We start from the raw sequence: 17451 nt of genomic DNA, 5'->3' as shown, positions 1-17451 counted from the left end.
AAGGAGAAGTGGAGGAGAAGAAGAAAAGGGAAAAGGATGAGTGGTTGGGGATTAATGGAAGAAAAAGGTGTGGTTGGGGTGTTTTTAGATAATGATTTTATTATTATTATTAATAAGTTTTCGGAAAAAAAAAAAAAAAAAAATTTTTATATACAAACAGCGACACGGCACCAGCCCCCAACTCCGCTCGGCGCCGTAAGCTACGGCGCATCGCCGTAGCGTACGGTGATATCTGGGATTTTATGGTTGTCGTAAGACAGGAGCCTATCGCCGTAAGGTTTTTATTTGTTAAATGGGTGCCGTAAGCTACGGCCCCCCACCGTAGCTTACGGCGAGTACTGGGCTCAAGGGGGGCCAACTTTTCTTAAAACTTTGTTTTTTTTTTTTTTTTTTTTTTTTAATTTTTTATGAGTTTTCATAATTTTTAAGAAAAACATAAATTTTACCCTACCCCCCGTTAAAAACCCGTGTTGTCCTCAACACTATGTTCGGGAAATTCGTGAAAATTTCCCCACACTTGTTTCAAACACCGGTTTAAACGGGACTTATTCAAAACGCAGTAAACTACACTAAATATTTACAAATACCAAACCTGGGCCTCTTTCACGTTTCCTCATCATCCACTGGGCGTAAAATGTAGCCCACTTTATCTAGCTCAAGGTTGTTGATATCATTCCCTTCCAAGTACGGTTTGAGGCGATGCCCGTTAACCGTTTGTTGCTTGTTTGTTCGTTCGTCTTGAATATCAACATCTCCGAACCTTCCCACTCTTCGGACAACGTAAGGACCCATCCACTTGCTTTTTAGTTTCCCCGCAAACAATTTTAACCTTGAATTATACAACCACACTTTCTGACCCACTTCAAAGTTCTTTTTCTTGATCTTCGCATCATGAACTTTTTTAAGTTTGTCTTTGTATGCGGCTGCACACTCATAAGCTTGGTCCCTTATTTCCTCTATTTCATTCAATTGAAGCTTTCTCGCCCGACCCGCTTCATCGTAGTTTGCGTTTACCGTTTTAATTGCCCAATATGCCCGATGTGCCAACTCCATAGGCAAGTGACATCCTTTCCCATAAACCATCCGATAAGGAGTGGTATCAAGTGGCGTTTTGTAAGCCGTTCGGTAGGCCCACAACGCATCGTCAAGCTTGCTTGACCAATCCTTCCGATCCGTTCTCACCGTCTTCATTAAAATCTCTTTAATTTGCCGGTTAGAAACTTCGACTTGACCACTCGTTTGCGGGTGGTATGGTGTAGCAACGCGGTGGTTCACATTGTATCTCTTGAGTAACTTCCCAAAATTGAAATTCTTGAAATGTGACCCGCCATCACTTATTATCACCCTAGGCACACCAAAACGAGCAAAAATGTTAGATTGCACAAACTTACAAACAACGGAGTGATCATTGGTCCTTGTGGCAATAGCTTCAATCCATTTCGACACGTAATCAACCGCCACCAAAATGTATAAGAACCCATTTGAGTTTGGGAAAGGACCCATGAAGTCAATTCCCCAAACATCAAATACTTCTACTACCAAAATCGGGTTTAACGGCATTTCATCACGTTTCGAAATACTTCCCATTCTTTGACAATTGATGCAATTCCGGGCATACTCACAAGAATCCTTGAAAATCGTGGGCCAATAAAACCCACTAGATAACACCCGATACCCCGTCTTGTTCCCACTAAAATGCCCACCACACGCCGATGAATGAGCATGAATCAAAATCTCTAGAACTTCCGTTTCGGGAACACATCTTCGTATCACTTGATCGGCTCCGATTTTGAACAAGTCGGGTTCGTCCCATATGTATTGCTTCACTTGACTAAGAAATTGTTGTCGTCTCTTCCTAGTCCAATGATTTGGCATTGCACCCTTAGCCAAATAATTAACGTAATGGGCATACCAAGGTGCGACATAAGTAGAGACGGCCAACAAGTGCTCATCGGGAAACCGTTCATTGATTTCACTTGGGTCATCAACACCTTCCAACGGGATTCGGGACAAATGATCCGCAACAACATTTTCACATCCCTTTTTGTCCCGAATCTCAAGATCGAATTCTTGTAGTAAAAGCACCCAACGAATCAATCGAGGCTTTGCATCTTTTTTCTCCATCAAGTATCGGACCGCGCTATGATCCGAATATACTATCACCTTGCTTCCCCAAATATAAGATCGAAACTTGTCCAAGGCATACACCACCGCTAATAATTCTTTCTCGGTTGTGGTGTAGTTAAGTTGCGCCTCGGACAATGTTTTGCTTGCATAGTATATCACCACCGGCTTTTTATCTACCCTTTGCCCCAAGACCGCTCCAATAGTTGTATCACTAGCATCACACATAATCTCGAACGGCTTTGACCAATCCGGTGGTTGCAAAATGGGAGCCTTCACCAACTGTTCCTTCAACACATGAAACGCTTGCAAACATTCATCAGTAAAATCAAATGTAACATCTTTTAATAATAAGTTACATAAAGGTTTTGTGATTACACTAAAGCCTTTAATAAACCTTCGGTAGAACCCCGCATGTCCCAAAAAAGATCTCACCCCCTTTACATTCTTTGGTGGGGGTAAAGATGAAATTACCCGAATCTTTGCTTTGTCTACCTCCATCCCCCGGTCCGAAATGACATGCCCCAAAACAATACCCTCTTGAACCATAAAATGGCTTTTTTCCCAACTTAGTACCAAGTTTGTCTCAACACACCTTTTTAAAACTTTTTCTAATTCATTAAGACAAGAATCAAAACTTGGACCAAAAATGGAAAAATCGTCCATAAACACTTCAAGAGACTCCCCGACCATGTCCGAAAATATACTCATCATACATCTTTGGAACGTGGCGGGGGCGTTACATAATCCAAATGGCATTCGCCGAAAAGCAAATGTACCATATGGACATGTAAACGTGGTTTTGTGTTGGTCGTCCGGGTGAATAGCAATTTGGTTATATCCCGAATACCCATCCAAAAAGCAATAATATTTTTGACCGGAAAGTTTTTCAATTATTTGGTCAATGAAGGGTAACGGGAAATGGTCTTTTGAGGTAGCCGCGTTTAATTTGCGATAATCAATACACACTCGCCACCCGGTTACCGGGCGGGTGGCGATTTGCTCACCTTGTTCATCTTTCACTACTTGGATGCCGGATTTTTTAGGCACTACCTGTGTCGGACTTACCCATGCACTATCCGAAATGGGGTAAATGATCCCCGCATCCAACCACTTGATGACTTCTTTCTTCACCACCTCTCTCAAATTCGGATTTAACCTTCTTTGTGTTTCACGGGTCGGCTTCGCATCCTCGCTTGTAATAATCTTGTGCATCACAATGGATGGACTAATACCTTTTAAATCGGCTATCGTCCACCCAATCGCCGCCTTATGAGCCTTCAACACCTGCATCAATTCTTCCTCTTGAGCTACCTCCAAGTTGGAAGCAATGATTACCGGTAAGGTATCATTCTCCCCCAAGAATGCATACTTTAGGTGCTTTGGTAGCTCCTTCAACTCTACACTTGGTGGACTTTCCAAAGAAGGCTTGGTGCCCGAATCGATTTCCACCGGTAATGTATCCGTTTGGTAAGTCCATGGTGGACTTCCTTCCTTCACCGCGAGAGCTTCTTGCTCCTTCTCTTCAACCTCTAACTCGCATGTATGAACCTGCAAAGACATATCACAAACACAAGGACCCAAAATTTCTTCTTCGAACACCTTCGGGTCATAGCCATCTATAAAATCTGCCAAGAAACACTCATCACCATACACATTAGTACCGTTAGTAAAAACATTCAACCTCATTTTTCTATTACCGAATGTCATGTCAACTGTGCCATAGCGACAATCAATAATAGCATGTGCGGTGTTCAAAAATGGCCGACCCAAAATAACATTTTGTTGTTGAATTGGATCCGCGGATGAGTAATCTAGCACAAGGAAATCAACGGGATAATAAAATTCATCAACTTTAACTATAACATCCCGTACGATACCCCGGGGAAGTTTATGAGACAAGTCGGCTAATACAACCGTTGTCTCAACCCGCTTCAATGGACCAAAATCGAATTGGTCATATAACCCCCCCGGTAGGATACTTACTCCGGCTCCAAGATCCAATAATGCCCTCGTAGTTTGAAAATTTCCAACTTGAATATTTATTAAAGGCGTTCCCGGATCTTGTAACTTAGGAGGAAGGTCACCTTTCAATACCGCACTTACCCGCTCCGTCAAATCTACCAATTTAGGCACTTTTTGTTGCCTCTTTTGAGTACACAATTCCTTTAGAAATTTGGCGTAAGCGGGTACCTGTTTAATAGCTTCAAGCAAAGGAAGATTAATTTTAACCTGTTTGAATACCTCCCACATTTCCTCTTTTTGAGGACCCCGTTTTGAAATAAATTTTTTTCTACCCGGGTCTAATAAAGCCGAAGGAAACGGTACTTCACTAGACCCCTCACCCTCATTTACTTTTTCTTTTTCTTTAATAATTTCGGGTTTTCAAAATTGGGTTTTTTAGAAGAAACAATGGGTGGTTCGTTTTCTTCCTCACTTTCTTGACCCGTTATATCCTCAACCACCCCTTCAACCAAATCCGGTGAAGGATTGGTTTTATACTCTTTCCCACTTCTCAAAACACTCACATGATGAATATTTACATTGTTACCTCTTGACGTACCGTGAGATGGATTTACCTTAGTGTCGCTTGGTAATTGACCTTTACCCTTCTTCAATTCGGACACTTCGGTTGCAAGTTGACCCATTTGAGTGGTCAAAGTTTGGATTGCTTTGTCTCGCGCCTCATCCTTTTGTATGCGTGCGTCATCCATTTGGTTCCTCTTTTGCATCTCCGCTTGCATACTCTTCAACATTTCCATCATTTCATTTCCACCCGAAGACCCCCCTTTTTCTTGACCCGCTTGGTATTGCCTTTGGTATCCTTGGTTGTTCCCACCTCTATATCCACCTTGATTATTGTAAGGTTGGCGCGAACCATAATTCCCTTGGCTACCTTGAAAGTTCGGGTTTGATTGATTCGAAGGGTTCCCATAACGAAAATTCGGATGATTTCTCAACCCGGGGTGATAAGTGTTAGAATTCATGTTGTAATTTCTACCACCCCCTCCTTGACCTTGAATGGCATGAACTTCTTCAAATTGCCCTTCAACCATTCCTTGGCAATTTTCCGCCGCATGACCTATTTCATTACACAATGCACAAACGTCATAAATTTGATTAGAAGTTTGTATATTACCGTCATCAACCGCGTGCACTTGTGTTCGAGTAACGGCCGGTCGTGCTCTCCTTGAAGCTTGAGCCTTTCTCTTCGAGGTGATCGCCATTTGTTCCAAAAATTCCCAATCCTCATGCTCATAATTTGTGCCAAAAGTTCCATTTGTGATGGACATCAAATCTCGTGCATCTTCGGCACACAACCCTTCATGAAAAGCGTTCATTAACTCCCAAAACTCAATCCCATGGTGTGGACAATTTTTAATCATCATGTTCAAACGCTCGAATGCTTCATGGAACATTTCGCCTTGTTGTTGTTGAAAACTCCTCAATCCTTTTCTCGCATCATTGGTCTTTTGGGCGGTATAGAATTCGTCTAAGAATGTTTGTTGCATCTCCGCCCAAGTATAAATAGATGCTGAAGGCAAAGTGTAGAACCACTTCTTTGCCTTGTCCTCCAAAGAAAATTGAAATAGCACCAACTTGATATCATCGGCCGAAAAACCTTGACTCCCAAGAGTATTGCAAATTGAGTCATAGGCCTCCAAATGGAAATAAGGCTCCTCCGTTGCTAGCCCCTTATATTTCGGCAAACTTTGTAACGAATTGGTTCTTACTTCAAAAGTTCTCCCTTGGTTGTTATGAGGAATAACCACCGGTGAAGGATTGTGCGTTATCACCGGTCTAAAATGTGCTTCAATTCCCCTTGCATTTTCCCTAAGATGCCTCCTTGGCACACCAAATCGACCTCTTGGACGAACTTGACCCATTGGCCTTTGCATGGGCCCTTGTGGTACGATTGGTTGTTGAATTGGCCTTTGAATTTGCGGTTGCACCTGTTGTGGTCGAACTTGTTGCAAAGGAACCGGGCGTTGCATTTGCGGCCCTTGTGGCCTTGGTCTAATATGTTGAGGTATGAGTTGTTGTTGAACCCCACCAACATTTGGAATCACTTGTACTTGGCCTTGCGTATAACCGTACTCCCCTTGCTCTCCATCACCCCCATAACCGTATCCTTCTTCATCAAAACCTTCAAATTCCTCATAACCTTCATCATACCCATCTCCTTGAATTCCCGATGATTGCCCAAATGGAATAGTCGAGTATTGGAAACCCGATTGATTTGGTGGTCGATACGGTGTAGCATGGACAATAGACGAAATTGGTGCCATAGTATGGCTCGAATATGATGGACCCGCACCCGGGAAAAAATGGGATAATGGTGGTATAGTAGTGGAAGGGTTAAAGGTGACGGTTGGTTCTTCTTGGGTAGTAATGGGCTGTGTGGTGTTGGTTGGTGTAACATGTTGAGGTATGATGGGTTCGGTAGTATTTGGTGGAATGGTAGTGTTAGGTGAAGGTTGAGTGGATGTTGGTATGAATGATGAGGTAAATTCACCCGTAGTGGGTGGTGGTGGTGGTGGATCCATGTATCGAATTGGTGTAACTGGTGTTGTTGGTGAACTATTGATTGTATTTTCCCTTAGCAAAATTCTGTTTGCTCGCAAAGTTCGCTCGATTTCCGGATCAAACGCCAATGGTGATAGCTTGTGAGAGCTCCTAGTACGCATGCACCTGTAAATACCTGCACACTAACACACCTCGCGTAAACCAGAAAAATAACAAACTTAAAGCAAAAACAAAAATAACACACGTTGCGCACTACTCCCCGGCAGCGGCGCCAAAATTTGACGTGATGTCGTGGTCACGCAAATTTAATCCCAAAAACAACTATGTAAATAGTGGTAAGCGGGTATCGAACACAGGGAGTTTGTGGAAAATGTGTTATTTGAAAGTTATCTAAGTTAACTAAAATTAAACTAAATTGCAAGAAAAATAAAATTCACGAGTTGTTTTGATTTGATTGGTTTTAAAAAATAAGATTAATTAACTAATTTGCGAAATGAAACTTGAAGTTGTAAACAATTGAGAAATAAACGACTATCTTGTGTATCCGGTTTGCTTCAACTTTTGTGTTACTCATTTAACTAGAAAGAACTACATGGACATAGTTCATGCATAAACAAATGCAGTGATGAAAGGGGACGAAGTACTCAGATTCCGAGAACGTGAGGTTATCACCCGATGATCAACCAACCCTTACCCAAACCTAACTATACCCATGATATCCCGATTGCCAACGGCACCAAGAACGTATGGTTTCTAATTAGTTTAAAATAAGAATCAACCTGTTACTAACAATCGATTATACACCATAACAATCAATTTAAATGAAAAGAGATTGATATTCTAGAAATGCAAATAAGAACACAAAAGTCTAAACAAACCTTCACCACAAGATAGTCATTAAAGTACCTAGCCACTCATGGCTTTAACACACATCATGACAAAATAGAAATAAAACCAAAGTTCACAAGTTCCACCAACAAAGACAAGAATATAATGCAAAGATTGTTCCCCAATGATTCTAGTGAAAAGATTATGCAAAGATATGTTTCCTAGCTCCCCAAGTGCCTTCAAATAGTCCCCCACTCGTTTTTTCTCAAGTAGTAACCGACCACACATGATTAGTAATCATAATATGTCTTCAAAATGCTCATAAATGCAATCGGTTACGACTTTGGTTCAATCGGCGCCGTAAGCTACGGCCCCCTGCCGTAGCTTACGGTGATCAGTGAATTTCCGGGGTTCAAGCAGTGCCGTATGCTACGGCTCACCGCCGTAGCTTACGGCGATCAATGTTCTTTACGGTCCTGTGCTCCTGTCTTACGGCACTAATTTTTGGCATGCTATAGGTGCCGTAAGCTACGGCCTGGTGGCGTAGCTTACGGCTCTGAGTGATCTTTTTGCTCCTAGTTCCTTCATTTTCCTTTGTTTTCACACATCTTGATCACGCCAGCCTCTAACATCCTTCAAGCCCTCTAAAAGCTGCATCTTGTACACTTTAATACCTGCACCACCATTAACTTGTGATTACCTAATTCACGCAAATAACCGGATAAAATGTAGAGTGTGCGTTAAGTTTAAGCCTTTTAGGGGTTGTCCTACGGACCACCCGTCAGGCGGCGTAAAAACTTAACTAATTCGACTGCGATTTGTTTTATTATACAACCTAAATTAAAATTCGTCATAGAAACGTAAGTAACTTGATTGCGATTTGGTTTATTATACAAAGGCATAAATAAAGATGACATTTTAAGAAATCAACTTCTACTTTTCTGAGAAAAAAAAAACTACAGACACAGCAAGGTGTCAAGAAAAACCTGCGGCTCGGTGCGATAGGATCAGAACTTGTGTTGCCCACCCCGCGAATCAAAAAGCCCCTTCCTTTTACTCGCGATTCAAACCCATTTTCATCCAACCATTGTCTATTCATTATTGTCTGTTCATTCTGTTCTACTTCTGCTGCCAAAAAAAGGACTTATGAAGCCTTACACGATTAACACTATTAGAGTTTATAGAGCTCACTTAAAATTTTTTTTAAAAAAGAACATGTTTCTCAAAAACATATAGTTTTAGGTTAGTTTTGTACACATTTTTCTATCATCACAAACATGTTCTCTTTAAAAATAACTTACATTCAAAGACCTCAATAGAACTCAAACGACAAGACAAACAATTCTCAATATAACATGTTGGAAAACAAATTAAGGTTTGTGGTTACCGGAGTTTGACTGAACTATCGCCGATACTCCAATCAAATCCCCGCCATCCATATCCGAGATGAATCATTCAAACACCTCCTCAGATTATATAGCTAGTAGAAACACACTAAACATACCCTTATGCACCAAATTTGACTCAAAGTAAATTCAAGTTGGCGCTCAAGTTGCTCAAGTTCTTTCACAATAACAAATCCCCGCGATAATGAACATTTAAGATTCAACATATAAAGATCTTTTAATGTTATGTAAATATCTAATCTTTCTTTTGCACACGCACAGCTACTTGGCAGCTTTGCTACACGAAAAAAAAAATACAATGTTAAAGGATGACTCTCATATAATCCATAATCTGTCAAAACCAAGAAATAAGAAAGCGAAAGGATTGCAAATCATACCTTGACGTCAATGGCAGATCGTTTTGGCATCCATATAGGGTGGGTTTCTAAGAACCCAAAACACTAAACCCAGAAAATATCTTAACATATGTAATTAAGTTATAAAAAGGCATATGTTACCTCTGGGGTGTAGGGAAGAAAGAGTGTGTCTTTGCCTTTCATAGCAAGTCTTTGCCAATGTTGAGAGGATGGAAAGCCATCAACATCAAAACTACAACTACCCTCTCGTAAACATAAATATGCTGCATCATATGAATCAAAACTATTTTAAAATTTAATAATAAAAGACGTTTGATGTGTGTTCTCAAATAATCATGTGAATACACACACAACACTCACCCTACTAAATTTTAATAATACGACAATTACCCTCTCTCATAACAGTCTTTAAACACTAATAAAGTTGTAACTACAACTACCAAACACATGAGCATAATGAGAAGTCTATATCTGTTCACTGGTTCAAATGATCAGAGCAGCCAAAACAAGGAGGATGCAGTCCCAAATGAACAGATAAAAACAAATTACAACATTCCCAACTAACCATTCGTACCAAGTTTCACTTGAACACCCATCTTAAAATCCCAAGTTTCCAATTCATCACACAAGAATCACAAACTTCAAGAAAAATTAATAATTTTTCATAAAACAAAAAGAGATTCCCCTGTCATCATATCCAAAAAAAATTCATCATACATCTTTGGAACGTGGCGGGGGCGTTACATAATCCAAATGGCATTCGCCGAAAAGCAAATGTACCATATGGACATGTAAACGTGGTTTTGTGTTGGTCGTCCGGGTGAATAGCAATTTGGTTATATCCCGAATACCCATCCAAAAAGCAATAATATTTTTGACCGGAAAGTTTTTCAATTATTTGGTCAATGAAGGGTAACGGGAAATGGTCTTTTGAGGTAGCCGCGTTTAATTTGCGATAATCAATACACACTCGCCACCCGGTTACCGGGCGGGTGGCGATTTGCTCACCTTGTTCATCTTTCACTACTTGGATGCCGGATTTTTTAGGCACTACCTGTGTCGGACTTACCCATGCACTATCCGAAATGGGGTAAATGATCCCCGCATCCAACCACTTGATGACTTCTTTCTTCACCACCTCTCTCAAATTCGGATTTAACCTTCTTTGTGTTTCACGGGTCGGCTTCGCATCCTCGCTTGTAATAATCTTGTGCATCACAATGGATGGACTAATACCTTTTAAATCGGCTATCGTCCACCCAATCGCCGCCTTATGAGCCTTCAACACCTGCATCAATTCTTCCTCTTGAGCTACCTCCAAGTTGGAAGCAATGATTACCGGTAAGGTATCATTCTCCCCCAAGAATGCATACTTTAGGTGCTTTGGTAGCTCCTTCAACTCTACACTTGGTGGACTTTCCAAAGAAGGCTTGGTGCCCGAATCGATTTCCACCGGTAATGTATCCGTTTGGTAAGTCCATGGTGGACTTCCTTCCTTCACCGCGAGAGCTTCTTGCTCCTTCTCTTCAACCTCTAACTCGCATGTATGAACCTGCAAAGACATATCACAAACACAAGGACCCAAAATTTCTTCTTCGAACACCTTCGGGTCATAGCCATCTATAAAATCTGCCAAGAAACACTCATCACCATACACATTAGTACCGTTAGTAAAAACATTCAACCTCATTTTTCTATTACCGAATGTCATGTCAACTGTGCCATAGCGACAATCAATAATAGCATGTGCGGTGTTCAAAAATGGCCGACCCAAAATAACATTTTGTTGTTGAATTGGATCCGCGGATGAGTAATCTAGCACAAGGAAATCAACGGGATAATAAAATTCATCAACTTTAACTATAACATCCCGTACGATACCCCGGGGAAGTTTATGAGACAAGTCGGCTAATACAACCGTTGTCTCAACCCGCTTCAATGGACCAAAATCGAATTGGTCATATAACCCCCCGGTAGGATACTTACTCCGGCTCCAAGATCCAATAATGCCCTCGTAGTTTGAAAATTTCCAACTTGAATATTTATTAAAGGCGTTCCCGGATCTTGTAACTTAGGAGGAAGGTCACCTTTCAATACCGCACTTACCCGCTCCGTCAAATCTACCAATTTAGGCACTTTTTGTTGCCTCTTTTGAGTACACAATTCCTTTAGAAATTTGGCGTAAGCGGGGTACCTGTTTAATAGCTTCAAGCAAAGGAAGATTAATTTTAACCTGTTTGAATACCTCCCACATTTCCTCTTTTTGAGGACCCCGTTTTGAAATAAATTTTTTTCTACCCGGGTCTAATAAAGCCGAAGGAAACGGTACTTCACTAGACCCCTCACCCTCATTTACTTTTTCTTTTTCTTTAATAATTTCGGGTTTTTCAAAATTGGGTTTTTTAGAAGAAACAATGGGTGGTTCGTTTTCTTCCTCACTTTCTTGACCCGTTATATCCTCAACCACCCCTTCAACCAAATCCGGTGAAGGATTGGTTTTATACTCTTTCCCACTTCTCAAAACACTCACATGATGAATATTTACATTGTTACCTCTTGACGTACCGTGAGATGGATTTACCTTAGTGTCGCTTGGTAATTGACCTTTACCCTTCTTCAATTCGGACACTTCGGTTGCAAGTTGACCCATTTGAGTGGTCAAAGTTTGGATTGCTTTGTCTCGCGCCTCATCCTTTTGTATGCGTGCGTCATCCATTTGGTTCCTCTTTTGCATCTCCGCTTGCATACTCTTCAACATTTCCATCATTTCATTTCCACCCGAAGACCCCCCTTTTTCTTGACCCGCTTGGTATTGCCTTTGGTATCCTTGGTTGTTCCCACCTCTATATCCACCTTGATTATTGTAAGGTTGGCGCGAACCATAATTCCCTTGGCTACCTTGAAAGTTCGGGTTTGATTGATTCGAAGGGTTCCCATAACGAAAATTCGGATGATTTCTCAACCCGGGGTGATAAGTGTTAGAATTCATGTTGTAATTTCTACCACCCCCTCCTTGACCTTGAATGGCATGAACTTCTTCAAATTGCCCTTCAACCATTCCTTGGCAATTTTCCGCCGCATGACCTATTTCATTACACAATGCACAAACGTCATAAATTTGATTAGAAGTTTGTATATTACCGTCATCAACCGCGTGCACTTGTGTTCGAGTAACGGCCGGTCGTGCTCTCCTTGAAGCTTGAGCCTTTCTCTTCGAGGTGATCGCCATTTGTTCCAAAAATTCCCAATCCTCATGCTCATAATTTGTGCCAAAAGTTCCATTTGTGATGGACATCAAATCTCGTGCATCTTCGGCACACAACCCTTCATGAAAAGCGTTCATTAACTCCCAAAACTCAATCCCATGGTGTGGACAATTTTTAATCATCATGTTCAAACGCTCGAATGCTTCATGGAACATTTCGCCTTGTTGTTGTTGAAAACTCCTCAATCCTTTTCTCGCATCATTGGTCTTTTGGGCGGTATAGAATTCGTCTAAGAATGTTTGTTGCATCTCCGCCCAAGTATAAATAGATGCTGAAGGCAAAGTGTAGAACCACTTCTTTGCCTTGTCCTCCAAAGAAAATTGAAATAGCACCAACTTGATATCATCGGCCGAAAAACCTTGACTCCCAAGAGTATTGCAAATTGAGTCATAGGCCTCCAAATGGAAATAAGGCTCCTCCGTTGCTAGCCCCTTATATTTCGGCAAACTTTGTAACGAATTGGTTCTTACTTCAAAAGTTCTCCCTTGGTTGTTATGAGGAATAACCACCGGTGAAGGATTGTGCGTTATCACCGGTCTAAAATGTGCTTCAATTCCCCTTGCATTTTCCCTAAGATGCCTCCTTGGCACACCAAATCGACCTCTTGGACGAACTTGACCCATTGGCCTTTGCATGGGCCCTTGTGGTACGATTGGTTGTTGAATTGGCCTTTGAATTTGCGGTTGCACCTGTTGTGGTCGAACTTGTTGCAAAGGAACCGGGCGTTGCATTTGCGGCCCTTGTGGCCTTGGTCTAATATGTTGAGGTATGAGTTGTTGTTGAACCCCACCAACATTTGGAATCACTTGTACTTGGCCTTGCGTATAACCGTACTCCCCTTGCTCTCCATCACCCCCATAACCGTATCCTTCTTCATCAAAACCTTCAAATTCCTCATAACCTTCATCATACCCATCTCCTTGAATTCCCGATGATTGCCCAAATGGAATAGTCGAGTATTGGAAACCCGATTGATTTGGTGGTCGATACGGTGTAGCATGGACAATAGACGAAATTGGTGCCATAGTATGGCTCGAATATGATGGACCCGCACCCGGGAAAAAATGGGATAATGGTGGTATAGTAGTGGAAGGGTTAAAGGTGACGGTTGGTTCTTCTTGGGTAGTAATGGGCTGTGTGGTGTTGGTTGGTGTAACATGTTGAGGTATGATGGGTTCGGTAGTATTTGGTGGAATGGTAGTGTTAGGTGAAGGTTGAGTGGATGTTGGTATGAATGATGAGGTAAATTCACCCGTAGTGGGTGGTGGTGGTGGTGGATCCATGTATCGAATTGGTGTAACTGGTGTTGTTGGTGAACTATTGATTGTATTTTCCCTTAGCAAAATTCTGTTTGCTCGCAAAGTTCGCTCGATTTCCGGATCAAACGCCAATGGTGATAGCTTGTGAGAGCTCCTAGTACGCATGCACCTGTAAATACCTGCACACTAACACACCTCGCGTAAACCAGAAAAATAACAAACTTAAAGCAAAAACAAAAATAACACACGTTGCGCACTACTCCCCGGCAGCGGCGCCAAAATTTGACGTGATGTCGTGGTCACGCAAATTTAATCCCAAAAACAACTATGTAAATAGTGGTAAGCGGGTATCGAACACAGGGAGTTTGTGGAAAATGTGTTATTTGAAAGTTATCTAAGTTAACTAAAATTAAACTAAATTGCAAGAAAAATAAAATTCACGAGTTGTTTTGATTTGATTGGTTTTAAAAAATAAGATTAATTAACTAATTTGCGAAATGAAACTTGAAGTTGTAAACAATTGAGAAATAAACGACTATCTTGTGTATCCGGTTTGCTTCAACTTTTGTGTTACTCATTTAACTAGAAAGAACTACATGGACATAGTTCATGCATAAACAAATGCAGTGATGAAAGGGGACGAAGTACTCAGATTCCGAGAACGTGAGGTTATCACCCGATGATCAACCAACCCTTACCCAAACCTAACTATACCCATGATATCCCGATTGCCAACGGCACCAAGAACGTATGGTTTCTAATTAGTTTAAAATAAGAATCAACCTGTTACTAACAATCGATTATACACCATAACAATCAATTTAAATGAAAAGAGATTGATATTCTAGAAATGCAAATAAGAACACAAAAGTCTAAACAAACCTTCACCACAAGATAGTCATTAAAGTACCTAGCCACTCATGGCTTTAACACACATCATGACAAAATAGAAATAAAACCAAAGTTCACAAGTTCCACCAACAAAGACAAGAATATAATGCAAAGATTGTTCCCCAATGATTCTAGTGAAAAGATTATGCAAAGATATGTTTCCTAGCTCCCCAAGTGCCTTCAAATAGTCCCCCACTCGTTTTTCTCAAGTAGTAACCGACCACACATGATTAGTAATCATAATATGTCTTCAAAATGCTCATAAATGCATCGGTTACGACTTTGGTTCAATCGGCGCCGTAAGCTACGGCCCCCTGCCGTAGCTTACGGTGATCAGTGAATTTCCGGGGTTCAAGCAGTGCCGTATGCTACGGCTCACCGCCGTAGCTTACGGCGATCAATGTTCTTTACGGTCCTGTGCTCCTGTCTTACGGCACTAATTTTTGGCATGCTATAGGTGCCGTAAGCTACGGCCTGGTGGCGTAGCTTACGGCTCTGAGTGATCTTTTGCTCCTAGTTCCTTCATTTTCCTTTGTTTTCACACATCTTGATCACGCCAGCCTCTAACATCCTTCAAGCCCTCTAAAAGCTGCATCTTGTACACTTTAATACCTGCACCACCATTAACTTGTGATTACCTAATTCACGCAAATAACCGGATAAAATGTAGAGTGTGCGTTAAGTTTAAGCCTTTTAGGGGTTGTCCTACGGACCACCCGTCAGGCGGCGTAAAAACTTAACTAATTCGACTGCGATTTGTTTTATTATACAACCTAAATTAAAATTCGTCATAGAAACGTAAGTAACTTGATTGCGATTTGGTTTATTATACAAAGGCATAAATAAAGATGACATTTTAAGAAATCAACTTCTACTTTTCTGAGAAAAAAAAACTACAGACACAGCAAGGTGTCAAGAAAAAACCTGCGGCTCGGTGCGATAGGATCAGAACTTGTGTTGCCCACCCGCGAATCAAAAAGCCCCTTCCTTTTACTCGCGATTCAAACCCATTTTCATCCAACCATTGTCTATTCATTATTGTCTGTTCATTCTGTTCTACTTCTGCTGCCAAAAAAAGGACTTATGAAGCCTTACACGATTAACACTATTAGAGTTTATAGAGCTCACTTAAAATTTTTTTTAAAAAAGAACATGTTTCTCAAAAACATATAGTTTTAGGTTAGTTTTGTACACATTTTTCTATCATCACAAACATGTTCTCTTTAAAAATAACTTACATTCAAAGACCTCAATAGAACTCAAACGACAAGACAAACAATTCTCAATATAACATGTTGGAAAACAAATTAAGGTTTGTGGTTACCGGAGTTTGACTGAACTATCGCCGATACTCCAATCAAATCCCCGCCATCCATATCCGAGATGAATCATTCAAACACCTCCTCAGATTATATAGCTAGTAGAAACACACTAAACATACCCTTATGCACCAAATTTGACTCAAAGTAAATTCAAGTTGGCGCTCAAGTTGCTCAAGTTCTTTCACAATAACAAATCCCCGCGATATGAACATTTAAGATTCAACATATAAAGATCTTTTAATGTTATGTAAATATCTAATCTTTCTTTTGCACACGCACGCTACTTGGCAGCTTTGCTACACGAAAAAAAAAATACAATGTTAAAGGATGACTCTCATATAATCCATAATCTGTCAAAACCAAGAAATAAGAAAGCGAAAGGATTGCAAATCATACCTTGACGTCAATGGCAGATCGGTTTTGGGCATCCATATAGGGTGGGTTCTAAGAACCCCAAAACACTAAACCCAGAAATATCTTAACATATGTAATTAAGTTATAAAAAGGCATATGTTACCTCTGGGGTGTAGGGAAGAAAGAGTGTGTCTTTGCCTTTCATAGCAAGTTTGCCAATGTTGAGAGGATGGAAGCCATCAACATCAAAACTACAACTACCCTCTCGTAACATAAATATGCCTGCATCATATGAATCAAAACTATTTTAAAATTTAATTAATAAAAGACGTTTGGATGTGTGTTCTCAAATAATCATGTGAATACACACACACACACTCACCCTACTAAATTTTTATAATACGACAATTACCCTCTCATAACAGTCTTTAACACTAATAAAGTTGTTAACTACAACTACCAAACACATAGAGCATAATGAGAAGTCTATATCTGTTCACTGGTTCAAATGATCTAGAGCAGCCTAGAATAAAAGGAGGATGCAGTCCCAAATAGATCAGATAAACAACAAATTACAACATTCCTACAAGCTAACCATTCGTAACCTAAAATTCACTTGAACACCCATCTCATCAAATCCCAAGTTATCCATACGCATCACACCAAACCCCCCCAAAAATTCAAGAAAAGATTAATAATTTTTCAAAAAATCAAAAAAAGATTCATACCACTGTCATCAAATATCCAAAAAAAATTCAAGAAATAATGAACAGATTCATACATTATTCAAGAAATACAGAAAACATTCGTACCTAATTAGAAAAGCTGGACCAAAAATGCACCGAATCCCGGCGAGGAGATGAGCACATGAACCCTAAAAGTTGTCGTTGCGTCTGCTCCAATGCAACCGTTCATCTAGTTGTCACGGTTTCTCCGCTGGTGTGGGTTGGCGGCGAACGATAGTGGTGGGAGACATGAGGGCGGTGATGGACTGGTGGGTGAGGGATTAGGGTTTTGATTTGTTTGAGATGAGAAAGACATTGAAGAAGTTGACGAGTCGGCCATCTCCAAATTTTTTTTGGAAAACACCCAAAGCCAAGGGTACAATTATCCTTAGC

At 40.7% G+C, this 17451-nt stretch overlaps 2 long non-coding RNA genes and 2 other non-coding genes across 9 annotated transcripts; 2 read left to right on the top strand and 2 right to left on the bottom strand.

Moving 5' to 3' along the window:
* The first annotated feature begins 5481 nt into the window (after window positions 1-5481).
* LOC118490956 lies at window positions 5482-5587 on the top strand. Its single transcript, XR_004890181.1, has one exon. It is a non-coding gene; the product is annotated as a small nucleolar RNA R71 (small nucleolar RNA).
* Window positions 5588-8049: 2462 nt separating this feature from the next.
* LOC118490340 lies at window positions 8050-9144 on the bottom strand. The gene is made up of 3 exons (XR_004889286.1): window positions 8867-9144; window positions 8466-8604; window positions 8050-8153 (listed from the first exon to the last, which is right to left on the bottom strand). It is a non-coding gene; the product is annotated as an uncharacterized LOC118490340 (long non-coding RNA).
* Window positions 9145-12600: 3456 nt separating this feature from the next.
* Window positions 12601-12706, top strand: LOC118490954. Its single transcript, XR_004890179.1, has one exon. It is a non-coding gene; the product is annotated as a small nucleolar RNA R71 (small nucleolar RNA).
* Window positions 12707-14602: 1896 nt separating this feature from the next.
* LOC110928918 lies at window positions 14603-17451 on the bottom strand. 6 transcript variants are annotated; one of them, XR_002586737.2, is made up of 5 exons: window positions 17146-17450; window positions 16376-16615; window positions 15982-16275; window positions 15582-15722; window positions 14603-15269 (listed from the first exon to the last, which is right to left on the bottom strand). It is a non-coding gene; the product is annotated as an uncharacterized LOC110928918 (long non-coding RNA). The 6 variants fall into 6 exon arrangements; XR_002586738.2 differs by having other exon boundaries at window positions 15582-15719; window positions 15982-16270; window positions 17146-17449; XR_002586736.2 differs by having other exon boundaries at window positions 15582-15719; window positions 17146-17448.

Source organism: Helianthus annuus, chromosome 3 (genome assembly GCF_002127325.2).
Source record: "Helianthus annuus cultivar XRQ/B chromosome 3, HanXRQr2.0-SUNRISE, whole genome shotgun sequence".
Taxonomy (NCBI): Eukaryota; Viridiplantae; Streptophyta; class Magnoliopsida; order Asterales; family Asteraceae; genus Helianthus; species Helianthus annuus.
This window is presented reverse-complemented; position numbering and strand designations above follow the sequence as displayed.